The sequence below is a fragment of the Mesocricetus auratus genome, unplaced genomic scaffold, assembly GCF_017639785.1.
Source record: "Mesocricetus auratus isolate SY011 unplaced genomic scaffold, BCM_Maur_2.0 Super-Scaffold_6730, whole genome shotgun sequence".
Lineage (NCBI taxonomy): Eukaryota > Metazoa > Chordata > Mammalia > Rodentia > Cricetidae > Mesocricetus > Mesocricetus auratus.
Genome location: NW_024429184.1, coordinates 77689991 through 77709217, shown reverse-complemented (window position 1 = coordinate 77709217; position 19227 = coordinate 77689991). Strand labels below are relative to the sequence as shown.

Below are 19227 nucleotides of genomic sequence, written 5' to 3'. Positions count from 1 at the left end.
ATACTTCAGTTTACCTGTGTTTAGCAGAAGACACAGCAGATCTTCTCAAGCTCCCTTCCATTTATAGCATTAAAAGAGTACTCCTCTGGACATATGCAGCAGGGTCCTAAAACTCTACACTAACACAAACAAGATCATGTCAGACACTGCCAAGGAACTCACAGAGGTGGAACTTCAAGACAGGTTCAGATCTTCAGCGTCTTCTATGAGAACAATCCATGGGAAGCAAAGGGAGGGTCTGTAGAATGCAAACAAGTCACCACTGGAGTGACAGATTATTGCCACCAGGGGACTTCTTTTACCTTTTCTGTTGTACCAAATTCATCTTTCCCGCTCTGTTCTTTATGAAACTTGAAATATTCAGATCTTATTTTAGTTTTCTTATAAATATCATTGCTTCTTGTAATCTTGATCTCCTTCATGTTAATAAACTGGAACAAATCTTACTGTGACAAGAGTAATGGATTTTCCTGAAAAGTATAATTGTGTGTATGAAGGAAAGAGGTACAGAAACTGGGAAGAGAAGGGTGGAGAGAAAAACGCAAACGGAATCTGGAGGGGAGGTGAAGAAAGAGAGAGAGACAGAGACAGACAGAGACAGAGACAGAGAGAGACAGACATAGACAGAGAGAGACACACAGAGAGAGACAGAGACAGAGAGAGACAGACATAGACAGAGAGAGAGAGAGAGAGAGAGAGAGAGAGAGAGAGAGAGGAGCCAAAGGGAAAAATGACTAAGAAAGGTAAAGTTAGAGACACAGTAGTTGACTCATTTCTTCTTTGTTTTCTTGTCCACAAAGGGGTGTGCAATGGAAATGATGAGGACAAATGAGTTGGGTGGGAGTGGCCAAGGCATCTCATGAAGGCAAATATAGAGTCATCATTTTTTAAAAAATCTTCTTGGACTTTTCTTTCTTTCTTTTTCTTTTTTCAAGACAGGGTTTCTCTGTGGCTTTGGAGGCTGTCCTGGAACTAGCTCTTATAGACCAGGCTGATCTCGAACTCACAGAGATCCACCTGCCTCTGCCTTCCAAGTGCTGGGATTAAAGGTACACACCACCAATGCCAAGCTTCTTGGACTTTTCTAAAAGATGGCAAGACTATTGACTCCAGGTAAAAGCTGGACCATCCATTCTTCCCAAGGCCAAGAATGTGGGTTTTTGATCCTAGTATTTTGCCTGAAGAAGTCTAAAAGCAATGACCTGAATGATATTGATATTATCAACCATGAAATCAACTCAAAAGTCCTGTGGCATCCAAATATCTTGACATTTTATGATGTTTTCATTTTTACTTATTTCCGTTTTATTTCCCCAGTGAGAGGGTGAAATCTTTGAGAACAATTTTTTTTAATGTGAGCATGGGACCCCAATCCCAGAAGACATTCAGTAAAATGATATTTAATTGCTGGTTCACCATCCTTAGGCAGATTTTAGGAATCTGCATCAATGGAGAAATGATGGATATTGGAGGAATCCAGCCAATAAAGTTTGACCATTTATAGAAGAAATAGGTGCAGTGAGCAGGCTGACATGCACAGAAAAGAGGAGCTCATGTCTGAGCAACTCAGGACTGCTGATGGAGCCTGGCCAACAGAAAGGGGGTCATATCAACAACGCAAATAAGTCTTGGCCCACAAACAAGTCAACATAGCAGGGGTGGGGTTGGCTCCAGCTAAGAGTAGAGAATCTACCTAAGCATCTTTGAGAGATTCAGGATGTCTCTGTTGCTTGTGTGGACAGTGGGGTTTCAATATTCCAGTCTTTTTTCTCTTTGAGGAAATCTGGCACACTTAATGCATTATAAGCTGTCATTACAGGTTTAGAGTGCTCCTGGAAAGCTCTTAACTTGTGCAGGGACATTTGTCCCTGTGCCAGGTGGCTTCAGACTGCTATATTTTCCTAGATGATTATTTTTCTTACTCTTTCTCACTGATCCTTTTTCATTCCTCTTGCATTTTCTGTTTTCTTATTTCACTCATAAATGAAGGAGAGCTACAAGGAAGCTGTCAGTGTCCTTGTCAACAGGTCAACTTTTATTCCTATGAGGTATCTTTTGGGAGCTTGTCCCAGTCCCCTAAGCTGAGGTAGGGCTTCTGCAGTGTGCTTTTCTGACTAAAATACCTACCATTCTAAACAGGGACTTGTTCAGTGGTCTGGCCTTGCCATCAGCTTGTGTGTTCACTGAGGGCAACAGCTGTACTCTCATGACTCTTTGGTGTCCAGGCCACTGCTCTGTGACTGAGAGTTCAATGAGTATTTATTGTATGTGAGAACCAAGAGGAATCCCAGTCTCTTCTACAGAATAAAACACTTCTCTCCATGCTGAGACAAAAGCCCGATTGCTGGATCAGCAGAGACAGGGTGGTATTAAGGGCTTCTCTGCTTCAGCCCAGATTGTTTCCTCATGGCAACCCATTTACCTAACCTTTGTACATCCATTCCCCTGATCTTTGCTTCTCATGTTCACTTAATGTATTAGAAGCAGGAATTATAGGTTTCTAGTACGTTGGACTCAGAGACTAGGCCTTGCTATGGTGCCTTTCCTGGCACAAGAGCCATTGATTTCTAGTATCAGACAATTGGGGTTTGAGGTCATGTTGCCATTATCTTGTATAGTGATGACTTCTTTTTCTTATGTGAAACAGATGACACCAGGGCTGCCAGGTATCACAGATATTGCCCTATCTGCCTCCTTTGAAGCAGAGGCTAGAAGCTCAAGAGGAAGTAACTATGTGACAGACCAGAGGAAGTCAGGCCATTCCACCTTCGTCTTTAGTATTTGTTACCATGTCAGACTATCTCAGCAAAGGTATTCTAGTTTCCATGTTAATCAGTGTGTGTGTGTGTGTGTGTGTGTGTGTGTGTGTGTTTACCACAATAAATGCCAGAAAAATCAACAGATGGTGGATAGTTTTATTATGGCTTGTGGTGTACGAGGTGTCAGTGCAAGGGTAACTGCATCCATTGTTTTTGTCCTGAGATGAGGCAGAATATGGAGTAGGTGATATGTCATATGGTCACCTCAAGGAAGCAGAGAGGAGAAAGGGACAGGGACAAAGTATGTTCTTTGATATCATACCTGCAGTGACTGACTTCCAACAACTAAGCCCCATCTCCTGCTTCCTACGACATAGTGCCGTCACATTATAAACCCATCAAAGGATGACTCCATCCATGGAGTTATTCCCCAAGGCTTCACTGCAAATGGAACCCTCAACATATGGGTTTTTAGGGACCTTTCAAGATACTTCCAAAATGTGAATGCTTTTCTAGGACTGCTGTGACAAATGGCCAAAACAGGATGCCTCAAGGCAGCATGCACAGAGAGACCACTCTGGGCCTGCCACCTGGAAAAGTTCCCAGTAGAGCTTAGAGCTCCTGAGAGGCTGGGGAGCACTTTTCGGTAAACATCAAGAGGTAGACTTTTCTCCACCAAACATCACTTCTTCTCACCAAGGTGGTTTTCCATTCTCAGCTTGGCCCTCCCCACCCTGATTCTTCTGAGAGAAAACTGTGTCAGATCCAGGGGTGAAGGAAAATGGCTTGTGATATGTCCTAGTTAGCTACTTGAGAAGAAAATGAGAGGAGAGGCAATGCTAGGCTTTGTGAACCATGTAGGCAGGCCTATACACAAACATGGGCTCATACAAATAAAACCAAACTGGCCAAAAATAACAGAGAAGGCGACAGATGCTTCCAATTAAAATGTCGGCTACTCCTTAAGAAGCCAAGTTCTCACATAGTGTGGGTGCTTGAGGGCCGAAGACTACTGGAAGGGACCACATATGGAAATTTGTTTGCATTATCCCATGTCCCAGATGCCATGGAAGACACTGCCTCGACCTTGCAATTAACACATTGGCTGTTTCTGGGGCGCAGTATGTGGATGCAGGGAGAAAACAGAAAATTGTAAAATAGAGTGGTTGTTCCCACTGGGTTTGATAGGAAACACGAGAACCAGGGAATATTATTCTATACACTTCTCTGCCTCAGTTTCCCCATGTTATTCACTGTTAAGGGAAAGTCAGTTTGCATCAATTATAGACACCCTTTGCTGGAACTTGAAGGAACTGCTGTCAGAGGGTATGAGTGTGTATTAGGAGGTGGGTGAAGGAGAAAGGACACCTTCCATCTCCCTTGGTGATGAGGGATGGTTATTATCATGGACTACAAGAAAAGCACACATAGCCACATCCTCCTTCCTACTGCACTTACAAAGCCTCGAAGAGTTGTTCCCTTAGTATCTGCTTTGCTATTTACTAATAAAATTTCTTCATTCTCCCTTCCACCAAAGGTAGCTCGTTTAATACCCACAGAAAGGTAGAACAATGGGGAAATTAATGAACTAGGACCTCATTTGTGTTTCTGTAGTCGGAGATGATAATTTGTTGGATTTAATAAGCTCCTGGATTGAATTGCACAGGGCAGTGCTGCTAGGTTTGGGTGCCCACTGGGTGAAAGTCAGATATTTTTGTGTGAACTCAAACACATTTTCATTTCTTACTGGTCACCATTACCAACCAGATAAGACTTAGCTGCATCAAACAAACACATGATTAGTTTTGACAACAGAAGCTTAAACAGGACGTTAATTAGCAGTCATAGAGTTGGGAAGGTTCTGGTTGGGAACAATTACACAGACAAACCCACAAGTATGGCTACAGTGTGCCAGGGTCCCATCCCTTACCATATGGCTGCAGTCTGGCAAATGGCTCGTTGGCAATTCATTACCATAGCGCTTGGAACTCAGGAGCGACTCATTTATGATTAGCCAATTCATTATGCTATCGTTGGTAGCTCAAGGGGACTCTGAGGGCTTGCCTCTCCCCGTTGTGTTATTTTAAGGACATATGACAGGGAAGGAACAACCATCCCTTTCCCAGCTGCCTCCGAGTACTGCTTGCTGGGAAGTTTGCTGGAATCTAGATAGAATCTTTCAAAAGGAAAACAAACAAGCAGAAACTCCCCACAGTCATAAACTGTAACCACGGCTGGAACTGTTGAAACATTCCAAGAGATAAAAACAAAGACCTCCTCCTCCTGTCCTCCATCCTACTGAGGCTGCCTGACCAACTTGTGAGTACGCTTCACAGCAACAGTGTGATGGGGCCTAGCTAAGGCCTAATGACCATCAGACCCAAAGACAGGAAGCAGAGTCTCCGGAAGGGGCTCTGTTATTAACTCACTTGGGAAGTTTGGTCGATCCTGCAGAATGGCTGTGTTTTATCTTATCTGCTCCCCAGCACCGAGGGAGCATTGTGAGAGAGGGGCTGCAGTGAGGAAAAGTAGTCTAAATCCACAAGGCTCATAGTGGTGAAGCGGATCGTTATACTGCCAATGACCATCGACTGTAGGAGACTGAGCTTTCATTCATGAGCACACGTGGGTGAGGAAGATGGGCACAGCCAGCCTCACTGGGAACTACTACTAAAGAGCTATGCTTCCTTTATCATTCGAATTTTAGCTGGGGTTTCCCACCAAGAGTACATGGGGTCTGTATAAGGCTTTTAAAAAGTGGATTTTAGGCCTGAAATGATAGTTCAGAGTCCAAAGTTGACAGGGATGCTAGAATGTCTGAAAATGCATGAAACATTAAGACAGTATGTTACAATGGCAAGCAGGCCCAAACACAAAGGACAGAAAAGGAGGGGAGGGCAGATAAGAACTCAGCAGTGGGTGACACTGTTGAGGTTTACTCAGAACATGGCTGGGAAAGAAGCTGTGCTGACTGAGGATGGGTTGGATGGGGTATAGGGTCCAGTTTAGTTAATATGGGTAACATGGAGGGACATTACAGAGCTTGTTATCTGAAACCCATTCCCTAAATCTACAAAGCCCCTTTCCAAGTAAAACCCTAGCACTGAGATAGGGTCCCAGTTTACTGAAGACATAAGTGGCAGTCCCAAGTATATCACCCTCCAGCACCATCAACCTGGTCTAAAAGAAGTACACCTGCCACATTCAACAGTAATTATGCACTTAATTAAGTCTAATTTTGTTTTCTTCTTCGAATTCATTGGGTCTCTGAGGAAGATTTTTCCATGGGCCATGTCTGTGGAAAGAGCTATCTGGGGACCTTGAAAATGATGCCATCTTCTTACAATAAATTTCCCTGGAGTTTGCAGCAGAAATATTTAAAAAGATAAAAGAATCTAAGTATCTTTCTTTGGAAATACACCAAAACAAAACAGGTCCTTCTGAGAATCTGTGCTTTTGGAAGACACCCTGATGAGAAAGTCTAGATGGGAGCAACAGTGACATTCTGTAAGCTTCAGCCGGCTCATCTACACAGTAACTGAATGATGAGCTGCATGTTGTTGACTAGCTGAACTCTACAGCGACGTTCCTTGCAGCAGCATAGTCTCTCTAACAGAGAGGATGGCAGAGGTCAAAGCCGGGCCTTTGCTTAAAGAATGCTAAAGAATAGGCCTGGGCACTCTTTAGTTTAAACGCTCTAGTGGCCATGACTCAACAGCGCTGCCCATGTTTATGATGTATGGGGATACAGTGACCCTTCTCAACAGCCCGCAGTGCAGCTGTGGGACTGTTCCAAGGCAAATGAGGTACATTAAATGGCTCGCCTGACCTGCTGAGTTCAAACAAGCATGTACTGTGTGCCAGATGCCCTCCTGGGCTCTGAGGTATGAAGAGGAGACTCATAGACCATGCCTTGCAGGAATTCAGGTCCCTCCCCCACCCCTGAGATCATCTGCATTAGAAGCCGTGCAATTTCCCCAAAGGGATATTTCTGTTCCATTTCTTCCTTCTGAATCTGAACCTTCAGGAATGGCATGAATGTGTCTAAGAAGCCCTCCAGTGCCTACTCTGTGTTATTGAAGTTCACTATGGGGGAAGTCATGGAATGGTAGAATGTAGACTTTGGCCTTTGTGGAGCTCTGTTATCTTCTACATGCTTCAAAGTTTGCAGGCAAATGGATGGCACTAGAAGAAGCCATCCTGATTGAGGTAACCCAGTCACAAAAAGACAAACATGGTATGTGCTCACTCATTTATGGATTTTACACATGAATCAGGGGAGGGCCAACATACAACACCACTGCCAGAGAGTCTGGAAACAGAACCTTCATCCAGCGACTGATTGAAAGCAGAGGCAGATACCCACAGACAAACACTGAACTGAACTCCTGGAATCCAGTGTCAGAAAGGGAGAACTGTTGGGCAAAGGAGTTAAGACTGGGCTGGTTTAATCCACAGAAACATTTGACGTGAACAAGGGACCCCAGAATGATGGCTGTGTGGAAAGCATGGGACTGACCCAGACAACCTGAATGTGGGTGTCAGCGAGGAGGCCTAGGTAATCTATGGGGCCTTGGGTAGTATTTATCACTGGCGTACAAATAGACTTTGTGTGCCATGCCAGAATGTAGGATGCTCTCTCAGCCTGAACTCTTGAAGGAGGGTCTCGACACTGGATGACAAGACAGACTCTAGAGACCCACCATGTAGGGCTTCACCCTCCCTGGTGACTGGAGTGGAGATTGGTTGGGGGACTGGGGAGGGGTCTGGTGGGGAGCCATGGGAGGAGGGTTGGGAGAGGGAGCTGTGATTGACATGGGAAACATGCTTGTTTCTAACTTGAATAAAAAACAGGAGAAAAAAGAAAACCAATTTGATTATGGCTGCACACATTTGTAATTTCTGCACTTGGGAGGCAGAGGCAGCAGGATCACTATAAGGTTGAAGCCAGTCTGGTCTATATAGTAAACTCCGGGCTGGACAGGGCTACATAGTAAGATGTTATCTTTGCTTAGCATTTTGAGCCTTTTATATGTTCTAGATTTTAACCTTCAGTTGGATAAATGACTGGCAAAGATTTCCTCCCATTCTGCACGTTTCTTGTTTACTTGATTCCCAATTTCCTTTGTTGTACAGAAGCTTTTTAGTTTCATGAGACCCAGTCTGTTGATGTCCTCCTCTACTCCCGTGGAAAGTCCTTTCCTGTGTGTATTTGTATATATGCTGAAGTAAATTCCTTACTTTTTCCTTCTTATGTTGAGGTCCTTGATCTATTTGTTGTTAAGTTTTGTTAAGAGTAGAGATAAGATTCTACTTTAATCTTTCTGCACTACCACAGCTCGATTTGTTGAAGATTTTATTTTTTTGTCCAAGGTATATTTTTGGAGTCTTGGTAAAAGAATCTAGGTAACTCTTATTGTATGTATTTAGCATCTGAGTCCTCAAGTCTACTCCACTGATCTAAGTGTCTGTTTCTGTACCAGCACCATGGTATTTTCATTACAATGGCTCCATAGTAAAATGTGAAATGATATATGGTGGTGATACCTCCCATAGTATCATTTTGGTTCAGAATTGCTTTGTCTATCCCTAGTCTTTAGTGTTTCCATTTCAAATATTTGAATTGTTTTCTCTATGCCTGTGAAGAAAAAAATTTCAACAGAAGAAATAATAAACGGCTAGAGAAATACTTTAAAATGTATTTCTCAACCATCAGGGAAATGCAGATTAAAACTACTTAAGATTCCATCCCACCCCTGTCAGAACAGCCATCATCAGGAATACAAATGTCAACAAATGCTGACACGGAAGGGTGAAAGGGGAACCCTTCTACATTGTCCATGGGATGGTAAACTAATGTAGTCACTTTGGAATTCAGTCTGGAGGTTTCTCAAGAAGCTAGAAATAGAACTGCCACATGATCCATCTATACCACTCCAGGGTGTGTACCCAAAGGATATTACCCTGTTGCAAAACATCTTTTACATGCTTGCTTTTGGCCACTCTATTCACAATAGTGAGTGAACATAATAGACCCAGATGTCCATTAAAAGATCAATGCAAAAGAGAAAAATGTGAAATTTGCAGATCAGTATATGGCACAACTCTCATCAAAGAAGTTTCTTTAAGTATGTGGTGATTATCATAGAAACCCACAAGATGGGCAATGTTGAGAGAACAAGAGATTTTGAAGCACCCATCCAGAAATGGGATGATCCCTACTCTCAGAGCTCAGGGATCTATATAGAAGAGAAGGCAGAAAGATCATGAGAATTTGAGGTGGTGAATGACCACAAGGAAATAGTGTCTTTAGACACAAGAGAGCTAATGCACATATGAACTCATATACATTGTGGTGCACACATGAGGCCTTTACAAAGCCCAAGTCAGACAAAAACCCCAGAACGGAAGAGAGAAGGTGCCACCTGTGGAGTAATGTGGTACATACACACAGTGGAATATTACTCAGTTGCAAATAGAAAAGAAACAATAAAATTTGCAGGCAAGTGGATAGAACTATAAAATAATCATAATGAGTGAAGCAACAGATCCTAAAAGACAATTGCCATCTGTTCTATATACATTCTAGCTTCAATTGCTTCTGTGCTTAACTTGGAGCACGGGTGGAGATGAGAGAGTGGCCTTGGTGGGGATTCATGAAGGGAACAGTGGTTAGGAGAGCACAGGGAAAATGTAGGAAGAGAGGTGGCAGATTGGATATGGAAAGCCTTAAGCCTGGAGGAGCTGGAGAGTCTGGGGGAAAAGAAATAGGTCTGCAACATCCCTCACAATGGCCATGCTTTAATCAAGACTCACTGGGTGCCTTTCTCCCAAGACTTTCTTTTCCTCTCCCAAGGGAAGAGACCACTTAACACAGTAGAGAGATATAGCTGTACCAAAGACTTTGAGATTGCTTCACTTTAGGAAGAAACTTTGCAGCTCTGAGTAGTTCTCAGCTTTGGCCCAGATCCTCCTCCATCCTCATGTGTGTTCCAGGACCACAGCCACTCTTGCTTGTCTGTTTTTTTTTTTTACAGAGTTCTATGTTTCCCCTGCATCCCTGTGAATAGACACGGTGCAATGCTCTGCTCGGCAATGTGCTACAGCATAGACACTTCCAGCTACACAGAAATGTATACATTTTCTGCAGAGATAATGTTGTCATTTATTTTGTAGGTATGTTTTAAGCGAGTGTTATTTCAGAAAGATTGCAAATGTGAGGCTATGTCTTAGGTTCTGTCTTCCTACTTATCTACAGTACCATAATAACAAAAGTCCCTTAGGAGAACTCTTATGGACAAGACAAGTACATGGTCACTCTGTCTTTTGCGGGGGCCTAACATTTGGAGAGGGCACTGACATCATTGGGGAGCCATCTTACCAGACGGAAGTGGCTTGAATTTGGAGCCCTCTTTGTTCCTCACCCTCATTGTGATCTTGGAAAAATATTATCCCCTCTAACTCTCAGACAAATGAAATCATAAACTCATACAAAGAGTATTATTAGGTGTGTTTATTGAAAAGGTATAGGCAATTTTCTTGTTTAAATAAACGTTAGCTTCTCTCCTATTTCCTTACTGTCTTTCCTCTGCATCAGCTTAAGAACTCTCATCTCTCTTTTACATTCCTCCTCTTATATCTCCTCTCCCCTCCCCTAGCAGATGATCTCTTCTTTCTCACAGCAACAAGATAGACCATGAAGAAAAGGCAGAGTGATTCCACTTAATCTCCCTGCTAGTCTCTTTGCTTCTCTTTTCTACTCCTAGTACTTGATAGCTCAGCTGGGCATAGAAGGGTCTAGGAACAGAGAATGCTCAGCGGGGCTGGAGAGATCAGTCAACTGGTCAAGAGTGTACCTTCACGAGTACACATGTTTGATGTCAAGCACCCACCTGAAAAGTTGGGTGTGAATATGTGTGCTTATCACAGTGCTGAGACTCATTGGGGTTCACCTGCCAGACAACCTGACCTACACAGCAAGCTCCAGGTCAGGGAGAGGCCTCAGACAGCAAGGTGGATGGCACCAGAGGAATGACATGCCAGCTTGACTTCTTCCTCCACATGAATGTGTACTCACACATTTACACACAGAAGCAGGCACACACATATAGCATGCCCACACAAATGAAATGAGAGGAAAGCAAAATGGTTCTAGTCTCCATGCTGTGTTTCAGGAAGCTATGAAAACGGACACATCTGCAGGAGACCACAGACCCTCCTGTATCAGGACAAAGCTGGGCCTTCAGGCTATAAAGCATTTTATAGCTACCCAGCACATTAGAGACATACTACTGCTCTGTGGGATGAGTTTGAATATAGGCCAGTGGCTGGGGTGGTGTTGGTGGTTTCTGTAGAGGATAATCTTTCTCACATGCTGTATTCTTTTTCTCCCTGCTTCCTCTTAAAAAACAAGAAGCCAATACTATCAATTTATTTGCTGCTTCTTATAATTACATTATCCATGATGAACTCACTAGAGTCTAATTTGAGTCTGGAGTTATTTGGTAGGAAAACTGTCACTGGGCACCGTGGGACACTTGTGAGTACAGCCTTACTCTGTAGGATGCATGGTGCTTAGTTAGTGCACTTGGAAAGGGACAAAGAAGAAGATGAGAAATGGCAGGTCCCCCAGTCTTGCTGAGCTGCAAAGTCCTTCCACATTTATTGTTTCATCTGGTACTACCACTAGTGTAGCAGGATTGCTGTTATCATCTCCGGTCCACGCCCCAGGGAATGCAACCAGGTCAAATCATAACACAGTGCTCTAGATGGAATTAAAACTCATATAGACATCCTGCTGGTCCCTTTCTCCCAACACACCATCTCCAGGGATATCGATTCATGATTTTAGTTGAGATTATTATTATTTTTTTATTTTTTGCAGTATAAATGTTCCTTCACAAATGATGAAGTTGCATTGTGATAAGCTGAAAGCATTGGGAGATGAAGACTTAGTTAACACATGTGACCTACTGAACATGGTAGCTCACTAATGCAGTATGCCACTGCAGTATGTTTCTGCTGGAGAGAGCTGTGCCAACCGGGTGTTCCTAGCACTGTAGGAGAGCACCACACAGCATATTACCAGTCCAGAAAAAGAGCAAAACTCAAGGTATGTTTTCTACTGAATGCGTTTTGCATTCAAATCACTGTAAATGCAAAGCCTTAAATAATTTCTCAAGTTGCCTGTGCTGTTGCCTGGCAGGCTCTTGTTTCTTGGTGCCTTCTCATGCCCCCAGGTGAGAAAGGCTGGTGTCCACTCACTTTTCCTTTCCTTTCCCTCTTTCTTAAATCGTTCACTATTTTAAACACATAATGCTGACTTTATTTTACTTTTTAATTAAACAAATAAAATGCTACACATATACTTAAATTCTTTCCCCATTCTCCAGGAGTCTATTTTACTTGTTTTTGAAAAACATTGTCCTGAACTTGTTTGCATTATTCTGTGCTTTTATGCTTTCACCGTGCCTGTCTGAAGTGTACTCAGTGACATTGTTTTATGTTTTACTTATGAATGTAAATGGCATATTAAATTTTTTACCTATCTAGTATTTATTTATTTGTTTATTTCAGTGATGGAGATGAAATCTAGGATCTACTGCATGTTGGGCAAGGACTACATCATTGGATTGTTCCTTTCCACTACCATATGGTTTGTTATTTTTAAACTCAGTATAGACTTTGAAAGACCATTTTTCCACATACATGTGTACAACTCATGTGAACTTCTGTGGTTTTTTCATTGCCATGTTAATGAACATTTAGGTTGTCCCACTTTTGATATTACAAAGATGTCACAATAGACATAATAAATAAATGTATTACAAATATGTAACAGTAGATATTGTGCCATAAACTTAGTTGCATTAAGGCATGCATCTCTTCACTTCTCGGAGATATTAGAAACAGTTTGAAGTCTCTTCAGGGTAAGGATACCTTCTTGGCACTGTCAAACCTTTGAATTTCTGATAATGAGATAGGCGTAAAATGGCACCACTCTGCTTTAATTGGCATTTCGCTGGTAGATAACAGAGCAGGGCACCTTTTCATGCAGCTGCCAGCCCCTCCAAATCCATCACCTCTCTTTTAGTGTTGCTTAATGCATTGCTGTATTAAGCTCTGCAGAAAACTTAAATTTTGACACCATCCAATCTGTCATTTTCTTTTGTGTTTGTTTTCAATATTAAGAAATTCTTCCCTGATGACCTGGTATAAAAATACTGTCTTGAATTTTATTACCGTGTTTTAAAACTTAAAAAAAGGTCTAGCTTTTTAACTTTCTGGGATTCCTTTACAGTATTTATCATTTTTGTTTGAGGTGGAATTCTAATGTTAACTTTCCAATATAAAAAGCTGTTCTTTTGACGTTGTGGGTCAAACACCCCACACCTCTCCTGCTTATTTGTAATCACCCCATCGTGTGCCAGATTTCCAAACACGCATTCATTACTTTCTTCCTGAACCTTCTAGTTATCTCCAACAGGTTCTGTATCTCTACGCCTCTGTCATAATCTTATGTTATCATTTCGATGCCTGTGACCTGAGTCACTATTCCTTGTAGGCTACATTAAATTTTTGGATGTTTTTGACCCTTTAAACTTTCACATTAATGTTGCACACTCTTTTAATAAACTGATCCTTCCTGCCAGCCTGGAGAGTTCTCTACTGCTCCATCTAATCCAAATACAACTGCCCTTAAAGTTAGGTCCCAGCTATGCCTCTGCTATCAAATGGCGATCTGTCCTTGGGTAAATCATATGACTGCATTGAGTTTTGCTTCCTTAACTGCCCTATGCCTGCCTGGCAGGGTTGCTGAGCTGATCAGGTGAGACACAAGTGTGAGAGTGCTTCTGAGAGTTCAAAACAAGTCAGCTCCTCCCGCAGCTCCACCATGCCCGGTCCCAGCCTCCTACCCTATCCTCTTTCACATAGGGGATATCCAGAGTCTGTCATTTCGCTCAGGGCAGGGTCCAAGCACTCCCCTAAGAGTCCAGGCTGAGAAAGCATCACTTTTTGTGTTATGGACACACGAAGTAGGTTTGTATGCCAGGGATAAGTACTGATCTACTGCCCAGGGCCCCATAGGTTGCCCAGGCCTCCTCACTGACTCTCACACTCAGGAGGTCTGGATCAGTCCCATGCTGACCTCCCAGCTGTACAGAGCTCTTTTCTGTAGGACTTTATTGTAATAATGGGCTACAGACAGCTTACCTTCACAGGGCCTGAGTGACAGGCAGACTTGCACTTTGAGGCAATAAGAACTCATATTTGAAAGTCAATTTCTTCACCTGAACAAAAGGCATGATCCTTATTCCCACCCATCAGTGCCATGAAATTCCAAAGAAAATGTAAGTAGAGGTACTTCATAAAATGTGAGGCCTTTTAAGGATCATAGGTGTCATGAGTGTTTATCCTGACATTTGCATGTGGGAAAAACCCTGCTTCACCAGTGTTACTTGAATCAAGGCATGCAGGGAAATCTAACTCATTTTGTTACCAAGCATGGTTTGTCCAGTGTAATGTCTATACATGCTTTGAGAAGATGTAGGAGCTCTCTCTCTCTCTCTCTCTCTGCCTCTCTATCTCTGTCTCTGTGTCTCTGTCTCTCTCTCTCTCTTTTCTGGTTTTTCGAGACAGGGTTTCTCTGTATTATTTTGGAGGCTGTCCTGGAACTCTCTTTGTAGACCAGGATGGCCTCTAACTCACAGAGATCTGCCTGCCTCTGCCTCCCAGTGCTGGGATTAAAGGCATGTGCCACCAATGCCTGGTGAGCTCTCTCTTTAAAATATTATTATTTAATAGTTGTTGTAGGAACTCCTTCTATAAAATATTATTATATCTATTATTAAATGGTTGTTGTAAGAACTCTCTTTAAAATAATGATTATTATTAGTAGTAATAATAAACAGCTGTTTTTGAGTTAGGCCTTCACTTTGTGGGTAAGGTTGTCCTTGAACTAATAACCCTCCTGTCCCTGGCTCCTGAGTGTTGCGATTGCTGGCATACACATAGCTGCAGTACTTGGCTTGAAGTCCATTATTTTATTTCTTTTTCTCTGTTTTTATATGCATATGGTGTGTGTGTGTGTGTATGTGCTGTGTGATATGTACATGAATGTGAATGTGGGCACATATATGTCAAAGCACACATAGAAGTTAAGGAACAATGTTCAGAAATCAGCTCTTACTCCCCCCCCCCTTTTTTTTGGCAAGGTCTCCCTTGTTTCTTCCACTCCACAGTGTACTGCAGGCTAGCTGCACTGTGAGCTCCCAGGTGGCTTTCCTGGTCACTTGGATTACAGATGTGCTTCTGACTTTATGTGGGTTCTGAACATAGGTCATCAGGCTTAAGTGGTAGGCACTTTTGTCCACTGAGCTGTCTCTCTGGTGAATATCGTTTCCTGACTTCAGGGTCTGGAAGTGTGGAGAAGTGGAGGTGTGTGAGTGATGCCTGAAGTCTGTCTGGACCTGTATGTGGATGCTGGACTCAGCACTGACCTGAGCGAGTGAGAACCCTGCGGGTGCAAGAGTGGAAACAAATCCGTCTTTGTCTTGCCTCTGTGAGTGCAGACTCGATTCAGTTAAACTGAGCACCGAGGTCAGCCCTGAGATAATGTGAGAGTACCACCCCCGGAGTGAGCATATGGCTCTGCCACACTTCTTTCTGACCCTTGCATCTCTCACTCCTGTGCCAGGATCAGCCTTGGACTTGGTCCAAATGACATTCATAGGCCAGATGATACAACACCATAGCCTGCTCCTTAATCTATTAATAATACAAAATGTCCTTTCCTTGGTAATTAAGTTCTTGCCTTTAGTTCTATTGAAACAGAATTTCTCATCAGCACTCCACCCACTTCCCTGGCTGACCCTGCTTTCAACTCAATTGAGAAGTTGTCGGGCCTCTAAGTTCCCATTACAACTGCCTACCCTGCCTCTGCCAACAGCCACTTCTCGGTTGTAGTTTAGACAGAGTCATGGATTTCTGACTTAGCTTTGGATCTTAATCCAATAATTCATCATCTGTGTTTTTAATAATGGAGCCAACACCATTGATCTTCATCTATCCCCATGTTGCCCTTGCCCAGTTTTGCTTGAGTATTCATGCAATATTAATACAATTCTACTCTTCTTCTAAACCCCTTCTTGTCTAATATTAAAATATAGATGAAATGCTGGGCTCTTTCCCTGCTGACTCCTAAGTTCTTAATTCTAGGACCACTCTGTGCTTTCAGAAGAAGTGTTTCATTCCAAATAGACCATAGCCAACTGGTTTTCTTCTTTTCACATGGAAACATGAATCTTAGGAATGGATTTTATGGGAGAGGCTTGCTTGGATCCTTCAGCTTGAATAGAAGACACATCACCCTAGCATTTGGAGGCTGTGTGGGGAATAAGGTCGATGGGTTATACTCTTCCTTAACAGGACAGATCACATCTTGTGACTGCTTGATGTGGTCAGAGAAACCAAAGAGAGAAGAGCTTAAAGACTGAGCCACTCCTGACAATTCTACTTTAGAGGTCTCTATGGAATGAGTGGAAGCTTTTTTACACACCCTGCCTCCTTCCAAATATTCCTGCCTCCTTCTCTTCTACTCCCATGTAAAAAAAAGCTGGTTGTGAGAACTCCCCTCCAACATAGAAGCTTTTATCTCAGAGACAATCCAGGGGGCCTATAACAGGTATCTACAAATATTTTTTTCTCAGACAGCACACAATTGACTTATCATGTTTTCTCTTTTCCGCCTGTGACAGACAAAACAGTGCCTGCCCCTACTCAAAGATATGTACATCTGCATCCCCATCAGCCTGTGCATGTGGTATTTTAGGTGTCAAAAGGATGAAAACCATAGATCCAGCTCAGTCATGTGAGGCCTTAAAAGCAGAAAACTGCTTCCAGCTGTAGTTGGAAATGTGATTAGAGAATTGTCAAGAGAAATGCAACAGTATCAAATTTAGAGGTAGAGAAAGAAGTCACAAGCTAAGAAACATAGGCAGTCCCTAGGAGCTGGAAAGGGAAAGTAAATGGGCTGTTCTTAGAGTTTCTAAAATAAAACCAGCCATGCAAGTATCTTGTTTTTAGCCAGCGAGATCCATATCAGACCTCTGACCTACAACACTGTAAAGTTGCTTTAAATCTCTAAGTTTGTGGTACTTGTTACATCAGTAATAGGAAACTAGTGTGGTCCCTTATGAATCAACTTAATACTTGTTCTTTTTTTATAACCTTAGACGTGTCCTGTGCCTTCATTTTCTCATTTATAAAATAGATATTTTGGGTCATGTGCTGTAAAGCTCCGTATAGGTTGACATCATATGATCTTAACAGGCTGGGCTCCCTGATTTGCAATATTTACTTATGTTTACAGGTACCGAGGGAGGTGAAACTGGCTGAAGCATGGGAAGCATTCTCATCTGGCTCTACTTACCTGTTTTTTGATTTGGTTTATAAATTTCCTATTCTCACAGCTCCTCATAGTCATGAGAAAAGTTCTCATCAGGTGGTGATCAATTTGTGACTCTAAACATAGTGACTAACATGTTTTTATCTTTTTTATTTTTCATTAGTGGACTTACAACTACAATTTTAAAAATGTTAATTCTGAGGATAGTTCATTAAAAGATATAGACACCAAGAGTAGAGGTGAGGCTGAACATATCATGTCCTGACTGCAGAGAAAGTGAAGTAAGTCATCACTTAAGATATTATTATTATTTGTCTGTGTGTGTAAGGACATGCCATAGTATATGTAGAGCAGTCGGAGGTCAAATGTCAGAGGAAAACATTCAGGAGCCAGCTCTTTCTTTCCACTGTGGATTTTGGCATGTCGTATTCAGGTCACTAAGCTTTTGTACCAAGAAATTTTACCCACTGAGCCACATTGCCAGCTCTCAGCCACCATTTATTCCATCATGAAAGAGTGTACCTAGCCTGAATTTTGTCAGTAAAAGTAAGGCATTATAAGGGATGACACAAAGCTTCATTTGTTTCCTTCAGCCTCTCAATAGAAGTAATCATCACAGTTACCACTTCATGAACTGGTTTGTGTTAACTACAAAATAATAATGGCAACAGCACAGTGATAGTAACGATCATTTTCTGTGCTGATCCCTTTCTTTATCTTTTGTTATTTCTGTCGCTCTTCTTAAAAATACTAAAACAGGTAAATTTTAATCCTTCCATTACTAAAAATTGAAACAAGATTTTATTTAACTGCAGACTTCTGAAAAACCACAAAAGTCTAATGTCCCACTCTAATTATTACCTTGCAACAATACTGCTCACAAATGCATTTTACAGACTTTTAAGTTATTTATTTCATTTCAGACTTGAGGCTTATGAGAATTCTAGAGACTCTTATGTACTTCTTTGTGCCAAATCAAAGCATAAAGTTACAATGAAGTCATTCATAGCATTCAAACTGTATACATCACATATAAATTGCTGCTGACAAATTTGGAAGAGATTTCCTAGCACCCAAAATAATGAAAGAGAAATACGTCTCTGAGTTCATATACATATGTTATTAAAAATTATGTGGAAGTCTAATTTCTCAGAGTAGCTTTCTTACCTACTGTGTGACATTGGTATCTTGGCTGTTATCTGCTATAACATCTATTGTCCTATGGCTTCCCATGGAAAGAGATCCACTAGTATTTGATATCTGGTCCTTCTATATTGACACCTTGGTGACCACTACTTTCCTTTCTTATCTATACATGTTATCCCACTCTGTGTTGGTATAGAGTGGTTAGTGCAGTTGTCAACCAATCAACACATTTGTGCTTAACAACACAGTAATTTTCATCTATAAGTGACCTTAACACAAAATTTACATTGGTGAAGAAGTCTTTCCAACCTTGAGCTAGAAGTCTCCCAACTGGTGCCCTCCTAGGACCTGAAATATGAAAACTGATGAAATATGAAGTTTATTAGTGGCTTTATCCTCTGTCTCACTCCTTTTTCAAATTTGCAATTTGTTCTGCAGTGTCAGATCTGTTCATATCTTTGACATATGAACAGAACTTCTCCCTTTAGGATTTTGCAAAGGAGATGGTGATTTGATTATGCTAGCTCATATCTGGAAGCAGCAAGAATCGAGCTGAAGAGACTCTGGTTCGAGGGGAAGAACATTTTCACAGAATCCACCTCTTATAGGCAAGTTTCTGTTCCCATGAAGTCCCAGTGATCTCAGAGAGGGGAAAAGATCTTTAACTCTTCATAATACTATTACTAGTGCCAACAGCTGTTTTCTATGCCATCACCTCAGCTACAAGTTTTAGCACATACTCACAGTTTTCTTGGTCTCGGTGGTCTTGTGAACTTCTATTCAAATGATTCAAGTGATAAATAGCCCTGAAAAGATATTAGAGATTAGAAACATTGGAGAATCTACGATACCTTTGAAACTTATGAACAATAATTTTATTTAGAATAACAGAGTGAAAAACATGATCTATATGCA

The 19227-nt window shown here is 41.8% G+C and overlaps 1 long non-coding RNA gene across 1 annotated transcript; it reads left to right on the top strand.

Annotated features, from left to right (window-relative positions):
- The first annotated feature begins 4987 nt into the window (after nt 1-4987).
- Nucleotides 4988-12531, top strand: LOC121138978. Its single transcript, XR_005875849.1, has 3 exons — nt 4988-5078; nt 11644-11871; nt 12336-12531. It is a non-coding gene; the product is annotated as an uncharacterized LOC121138978 (long non-coding RNA).
- The last annotated feature ends 6696 nt before the right edge of the window (nt 12532-19227 follow it).